Source organism: Lactuca serriola, chromosome 7 (genome assembly GCF_051521515.1).
Source record: "Lactuca serriola cultivar US96UC23 chromosome 7, Lser_US96UC23_V15, whole genome shotgun sequence".
Lineage (NCBI taxonomy): Eukaryota > Viridiplantae > Streptophyta > Magnoliopsida > Asterales > Asteraceae > Lactuca > Lactuca serriola.
Genome location: NC_136414.1, coordinates 20,331,712 through 20,340,127, shown reverse-complemented (window position 1 = coordinate 20,340,127; position 8,416 = coordinate 20,331,712). Strand labels below are relative to the sequence as shown.

At 30.6% G+C, this 8,416-nt stretch overlaps 1 long non-coding RNA gene across 2 annotated transcripts; it reads left to right on the top strand.

The window, feature by feature from the left end:
- The first annotated feature begins 878 nt into the window (after window positions 1–878).
- LOC145062619 (uncharacterized) lies at window positions 879–3,521 on the top strand. Of its 2 annotated transcripts, none has more exons than XR_013687643.1 (6): window positions 879–1,356; window positions 1,484–1,543; window positions 1,910–2,249; window positions 2,456–2,643; window positions 2,732–2,807; window positions 3,267–3,521. It is a non-coding gene; the product is annotated as an uncharacterized LOC145062619 (long non-coding RNA). The 2 variants fall into 2 exon arrangements; XR_013687642.1 differs by lacking the exon at window positions 3,267–3,521 and adding an exon at window positions 2,882–2,922.
- Window positions 3,522–8,416: the final 4,895 nt, after the last annotated feature.

Genomic DNA, 8,416 nt, shown 5'->3' with positions numbered 1-8,416 from the left:
ATACTATGTAATATTCATAAGTGAATGCATCGTCTAATATTTAAATATAAATATACTATGTTTATTATATGCTATATTCATATATGAATGATACTTAAACTGTAAAAAAAAAATAATCATAGTTTTTATTCATAATTGAATAAGGAATGTACTGTAGTAAAAATCTGATTCATTTTTATTCACTTATGAATAACGATAGCTGAAAATATAAAAAAAAATTATTTTATCTTAAAACTATATCAATATGGATATCTATTTGTAGAGAATAAAAAATCATGAATTTTGGTATATTTAAAATCATTTTTCGATAAAAATAGCTTCTTAAAAATTAAAAAAAAAAAAAAACAAAAAAACTATGTTTTTGTATATATTAATGTAATGATTAGCATAGTTTAAGGAAACATGTTTTGTTGGAAAACACATGTCTATTCCTTTCCTATTTCTGCTGGTACCACGGAGGCTTTTACGGCAACAATAAATGAGTGGCTGAAAATGATTCCCCCATTCTCAACCTTTTTTTTTCTTAATTGAACCATTCTCTCTTTCTCTCTCTCTCTCTCTTTCTCTCTCTCTCTCTCTCTCTCTCTCTATATATATATATATATATATATATATATATATATATATATATATATATATATATATATATATATATATAATCCTTATTATTTCTAAAAAAAAAAAAATTTAAGATGTCCAAAGGTTTAAGCTGAATATATAATAAACTAATGCACATGTTAACCTCTCGCATACTTTTTTTTACCAAATACCGTTTAAATTCCCTTGATTAGTCAATACTTTTAGCCAAAATATCGGACGTTTTTATCTTTTTCGGTATCTCCACGTTCCCAGTATCTCGGCTTCTGGGAGTTAGAAATTTGAATCGCCAATAACCTTTACCCCATTGTTTCATGCATATTCTGCTCCCCAAAATGCTAATTCTTTTGTCTAGAATAACCCTAAAGATCATCAGCCGCCACCATACCTCATCTCCTTCACCATAACCATCGAACTACACTAAACCACCGACACAAATGCTTTAAAACCCTAATACATTTTTCTCCTTGCCGAGAAGGGATTCTGAAGTGGAGATGAATACCTCCACTATAGCAAGTGATTCTGAAGTGGAGATGAGCACCTCTACCATAGCTGTTACATCGCATTCTCTTCATCTTTCTCTATAGAAAATGCACTGCATCCGTTTGGTATATGTCTTGCTTCCTTTCGGACAATATAATGACCCACTACCGTCGTATTTAGCAACGACGAAGATTATCATCACCATCGTCTTTCTCACCAGCACTCGCGACCTTTTTTCCTTCCAGATGTCGTTTAGTGCACACACACACGATAGAGGTATGTTCCTTTTGTTTTTTTTTCCTAAAATACTGCTTCGTTTATTAATTTGTGTTAATATGTGATTGTATTCTACATATTTACGTGTATATTTGTGTATGTATTTGTGTGTTTTTCTGAATTATAGGTGGAGAGAGCGGACATGACCGATGGAGACGATGTCCACAGTTCACTGTTTTTCTTAATCGTAAGAATATTTCATCATCTTTTTCTCTTCTTAAGTTTTTTTTCTTGCTTTCCATTCAATACACGGCCGATAGTGGTCTTGGTCGGTCAAGAAGATGAATCAGCAACATTGATCTCATGTTTTCAAAAAAAAAAAATTGGATTTTGATGACAAATATTACGATGATACGCTCCTTATTTTTATAAGTACAAACCTAATTTCACGTCAACGCCATCAATGCCCTACAATCACTTTCTCCGAGTTGGTATCATGTTAGAGATGCTACTCCTCTACTTCTTATTTCTCAGTCTGCTAAGAAATCCATGATCATTATTATCGTTACACTCCCTCTCTAGATCTTGACTGCTTTCCATTTTTGTTGTTCAGGTTAATCGACTATTGTAAATCGGGATGCTTTCCGGTTGATTTAAAAATTGGGCTTGAGCCAATCAAATCCATCTACATTTATTAGATTTTGATTTGTATACTTTTTGGTAAAAGATTTGATCCATGTTCAATTTCAGGTTATCTTGTTTGATTTGAATGAGATGACAAATATGGAACTTGAGCTGACAGAAACATGCCACAGACCTGCTCTTCCCTCCCTCATCGATCTCCCCTTCTTCATCAAAACCCTCAACATTGATGGAGCACTCACATAGAAATTGATCTACACCCCTTGATTTTGAATTAGGTTCAAAAAATCACACATGGAAAATTTTCCAAGGTAATGACCATTTAGTCAGAATTGTTGTGTTATTCTATTCTTTATCAGGTTTTTCTGTGCATGTTTTTGTGATTTTTTGGTATTTTCTGGATCTATGGTTTCACTTTTTGGCAATATTGAGTTCCTAGGCATTATTCCAATGCATTATAGCGAATAGAGTGGATGAAAGTTACCGCTTATGATGTTAATATTCTTTGAATTGCAAGGGTGATATCTTCTTTGCTCCATGTTTCCCTCTGCTTCCATGGCTCCGAGCATGATAACATTCACCTCCCTAATTGGGTTTTTTAAAATTGGGGAATCTGAACCGGATATCTTCTTTACTGAGTATTTTTTTGGATTGTATGGAGAAGGAAGCTGCAGAAGATGGTAAAGTTGGTTGAAGAAGTGGAAGGTGAATATTAAAAATAAAATCCAATCTTCATGTTCAATCTTACTTTCATTTTTTTTGTAGTTTCTAACTATTAATTTATATCTTTCAGTTAATCTAAAGTAAGCACTTGAGGACATCTATTTACAAGCTGTAGAAAAAAACTTGGTCTTCTTATTTTTATAGAGGTATTCTTTTATAGGTAAAATGGTTAAAATATGTTTTTGCATATTTTAGTTTTAATTCTTTCTTTGTGTTGTAGAAATGGAGGTTAAATTAAGGGACAAAAGTGACTAAAAGATCCTTTACCTCTTTGACCTTATGAAAGTGTTAGTATGTAAAAATTTATGCAGGGGTGTATATGTGTAATCATGTTTTGGGTTGTTTTAGTTGAGGATTGAGCTGCTATGAATGAAAAATGTAGGCTCAAATTCCTTACAAAACGAGCTAATATGATTGAAATCCTCTTAAATGGATTATTGTAATGTGGCCTTTTAGCTTTTAGCTTCATTTATGGAAATGTGTAATGAATTCTTGTATTTTTAATGTTATATATCTTAAAACTTAAACTGTGCTTGTTTCTTTGAACCGGGTTATAACGAGCTCCATGCTGAAGATGGAACTGACTTTTATCCATTTTTATGCAGAATCAAGTCAACTGAAGCCTGTATAAAAATCCTCTGGTGTAGAACATTTGGTACTAAACAAAGATTAGACAAATGATTTGTAGTCTAACGCCTAGGTAATATGAGAACGTATTGTGTATGTTCTACATTGAATCTGCTTATTTTTTTTCACACAATTGTTTTACCTTTATAGACAACTTAAGAAGAAAATTATAGATAAAGTTGTGATTTCGGATTATGAAGGGGAGGTCTTCTGATGCCTTGATATATACAACAAAACCCAAATAAATATTTGATTAACGTTGGGTGTAGTTTGGTAATTTTACTATATTAATTATCATATACAGCAGCAGAATCATTGGTTTTGCAAACATTTAGATGTATGACTTTGTTACTAACATCTAAGTGACACCCATGGCTTGAGCAAGTTTGTTGAACTCTAACAAGGTGAGCCAACAAAGGATCTGGATCTCTTCTTTCTCTTTTTGCTGAAGTTTATTCTTCTTGCATTACACCATAATAGCTTATGTGAAAAATAATGTAGAAGAAGACGACACTGATCTGGTCTTCCATTTCTTATGCCCTTTGACTAATTCAAAGTTGAGTGAATCTAAAAGATGATCAAGGACCAGTCTCTTTGTAGCTTCCATTTACTTCCAGGCTCTCTCTCCCTCTGTCAAAACCATTGTACTATCAAGATCTATATGAAATTAAAATCTTTTAAAGATCATTTGTAGATATGTTTATGCTTACCGGGTGCTGCATAAATCCTTGGTATATGGTTTTAGCCAAATATATTTGTTATGTTAAATTGAGTGTATGTAGTATATTTGCTTATATATTTTGACATTATAGGATTTAAAATATTGTCAATATTGAATATTATTTATTGCATTTTTAACCTTATAACAATAAAACAAAAAAGTTGCTTGATTGAAATTTTTTAATATAAAAGGAGTAGTAAAAAAAATGTTATATTATGTTGTCAATAATGTGAACTATTTAAAAAATTAGTATTTGTTAATCTATTATTGTTAGATGTAAGCATTGCTATTTTGTAAGTGTTTCATTTTTAAGTCTGTCATTTTTTATTTTCTAAAAAATGATAAGAGTTCATTTGTATTAACTAGAGTCAAATTAATAGCAATTTTTTGATAAGTGATACTTTATGCAAATCAACCGAAATTGTTTTTTATAGTTAAGTTTGAAATTATTAACAATTTAAGTTAAACACTTTGTCGATCTGTGGTTGAACTAAAGTAATTGAGTAGAGATTAGTGATTTCCTTTGCAGATGAAATAGTCAAAAGTTTTATGGTTTATCCATTATATCGTTTTATACTTCTTAAACACGATTAAACCGAGCAATTGAAAATATGTTCTTTTTATAGAGTACATTGCTATATGAACAAAATGAAAGTGGTCAAATAGTTCAAAAATTATCCAAATAAAATCAAATGTTTACAACCTCTTGAATTGTTACTTATCCAAAAATAGCAAATTACTTATATTTTTTTATTCAAAACACAAAAATTAAACAATGGAATTATTTTAAACCGAAACAACAATATAGTTTTATTTTTAGTTCAAACTAATTTATTTCTACTTTTAACCCTTATAATATACAAATATTTGTTTTCGGTTAATCGTTCGCAACAAAAAACATGAATAATAACTGAAAAAAGTCAAAATAATTGAAACGGCACTATTTTTTCGAATTTAACTATCCGTAAATGCTTCATGGCGTGTTTTTATCATTAGGATATACATAACTAGTTTATAACCCGTGGGAACCACGGTTATAAAATTAATTAATTTTTTATAGTAAAAACTTAAATTTATTAATCAATTATTTTAAATAAATTATTAATTAAGAGATTATTTTAGTTATATAAATTTTAATCATTGATTTAAATAAATATGTGAAATTATATCATTTTATAATTTGTATTAATTTTATTTTAATTTTTATTCTAATATTATTAATTTAATTTAATTAGAGTAGAAAATTTAAAATTTGAAATTTGAAATTTTAAATGGAGAATTAATGGATGACAAGTGGCACACATTAATTAAGAGACATAATGGGATGACACATGACAAAAAAAGAATAAAATATGTATTAATTAGAAGGCTTAATAGGATACCACATGTCAATATGAGAATAAAACTATTCTTTTATTAGAATATGGATTAATTGTAAAAAGGAAACCATTCATAAAAAGAAAATGATTCAGCATCTACTAATTTGGAGGTTCTGTATATTGCTTTAACACTATTGGAGGTTTGATTTTCGAAGAGAATTTACAAGCCAAAGGTTATTTTGTTTTTACTAACTATTGTGTGCCAAAATGCAGAGATCTAGACCATCGGATGGAATATAATCAAAGGTCATGATATGAGGGTCTGATAGTAGAATAGGATAACATGTACCATATAATGACACAAATTTCAGCATAAGGGCATTTTAGTCAATTAACCTATATTAAAAAAGGAAATTTTTGGATTTTTAGGGATGATTAATTCCTTTATTTTTTTAAAAAATCTAAATATTTTAAATTAATTCAAATTTAAAAATCCGATTTTATTCTGTCAGAATGATAGAATGTCAACCATAAACTAGTAAATATATTTTTCGATTTTATTCTGTCAGAATAGCAGAATGTCAACCATAAACTAGTAAAAACATTATGAAAGAATACACAAATCAATTCTTGAACTAATAATATAACAAATAATTACATTGTATGATTGTGATTCATTGAATAATAACAACATTCTGAAAGAAAAAAAAAAAACACCAAAATCTAACAAAAACACTAATCTATTCTGAAAAAATGTTATTTTTAAGCAACACTGTATACATTGTAGCATAACACATTCTGGTATAATACACCCTCGTTCTATATGTTTTCTTTCTTCTCCACGTCAATGTTAGACTCTTCAAAACCTAAATCCACAAAGAAAAGATAATCAAGTTTCAAAAATTAAACAATTCAATGCATTCTAATAGAATACAACAATAAGAAATTTTTACAGAATAAACTATTCTTGCAGAATATTCTACTTGGATATTCTACTTTACTTCTAACAGAATATTTCAACACAAGTATAAACATGTTACCTTAACATATTATGACAAAATCTTCCCAATAAGTCCAACATATCAAACTTGCCTCTTTTACACAAAAACTTTCTCTTTTTGACATTATATCAAACACTTGGAGGGCATGTTTTATTATCAACATTAAAAAAACGCAATAGTACAAGCAACATTCAAAAGCATTGATAACAGAAAAAATGGATTCTTGATTTTGAATCACTTCCAAAATCAAAACTAGTAGATAGAAAATTTGAGTGCAATGTTTCAATATTTTCTTAGGATTCAAGCCCTAAAACAGAATAAGACAGTCCAATTTCATTATTGAATTCTCAGATTGGAAATTTGTAATCATACAAACGAATTGCGAAATAAACCAAAACTAAAAATAAAGGAAAGTAAAACCACACCCGAATTGAAGAAAGAACAAATTCATATCGGCTAAGTTATGCTCTGGTGATGGCCCAAACTTAAACCGATTTAGGGCTTTTATGTCTTGTTCGTCATTTGGCTGATTGAGTAAGGGATACAAATCATTCACAAAGGAGGTCACGAAGGAACGGAACAGATGAACGAAGAGGGGTAAAAGGAAGGCTCACAGGAGGCACCATTTTCGTCGATTGATTGCGAGATGGAGAAGCAGCATAGTTTTGCTCGTCTCTTCCGGCTACAAGGTGTGAGGTCCGGGCTTTGCAAGCAGCGTTAGTAGCAAAGATGAGCCTTTTGACCTCTGTGGTTGAGGGGAACCTCAAAGGAAGAAAAAGAGAGGAAAGCGGGTCCGATGGGAGTCCGGTTGGCAGCCATTCGTCGCAGGTGAGGACCTCGGTGATGTTTGCTTGAAAATCACTCAATAGAAGAAATGTCGTTCACTTGATGATTGATAGTGGAGATGATGGCTGCCATGGTGGGTTTCTTCTCCTGGAATAATGAAGGAGTAGATGGTGAAGATTGAAGAAGCAATTTAAGGACGAATGGTGAGTGTTTTTCTAGGGTTAACAAACTAGTTTCCTTGGACATTAAACGTTTTAAATATTTACCAAAATTAAATATAGCCAAGATTACTATTATACCCTTTTCTGATTTATTATTGAATTTATTTTTGCTTAATTCTGATTTGTTGTTAGAGGCACACAATACTTGTTGAAAACATTTGAACCTATATATATATATATATATATATATATATATATATATATATATATATATATATATATATATATATATATCCCATAAGATACATGGACATTGGACAAGTTATATTTTTCTTTTAACCACAAATCTAATCTATTCTTATTTCCACCCATATCAATTTAAACTTTGTTACATATCAACTTGCTACAACTTACAAGAAATAAATTGAATTGGTATTTGCAATATATGCATTTCACCTGGAATATTCTCTTTCTTTTATGCATAACTACACATACCATATATGCAAGAATTCCCTTTCTTGCATCTATTGTTGCATCCTCCACAATTACGCTTGTCCGCCAGAGGGTTCACGCATTTTCCCTTGCAGCAGATTTCTTGGTTCTTGCATTTCTTCCCACAAAGTCCACAATTTTGTTTATGAGTCTTAACATTTACACATTTCTTCTTGCAACAATCTGGACCTGCGCTTCCTTTCACCCTGCAGAGTCTTGGATTCTTGTTGCATTTCAGCAGACCCCTCGATTGTTGTGCAAGGAACCGATTAGCTCCTCTTAGCGACCCATAAGTAGGAAAAGCGTCTTTTTCCTCATCTTCTACTAGTGTGGCATCTACTAGTGTGGCAGATAGATTGATGACTAAAGCCAAGAGAATTATCAGGATTATCAAGATTTTCATGGTGTTGCAAGCAGATCTAGAGACAAATTAAGATAAAGATAAGTATGGATGTATACAGTATATAGTGAATGAAGATTTTGGTGGAAGGATGGATGAGACTAATATTGAAAGGGGAATGTATATATAGGGTGGTAGTGTGAATGATTTTATATATTCGGAAGTCTAGGGTTGAAAATATGTTAGGTTTGAGGATGGTATTTTTGTAGCAAAGACTCCACTAAAAAGATTCGACTTTGAATTTTTAT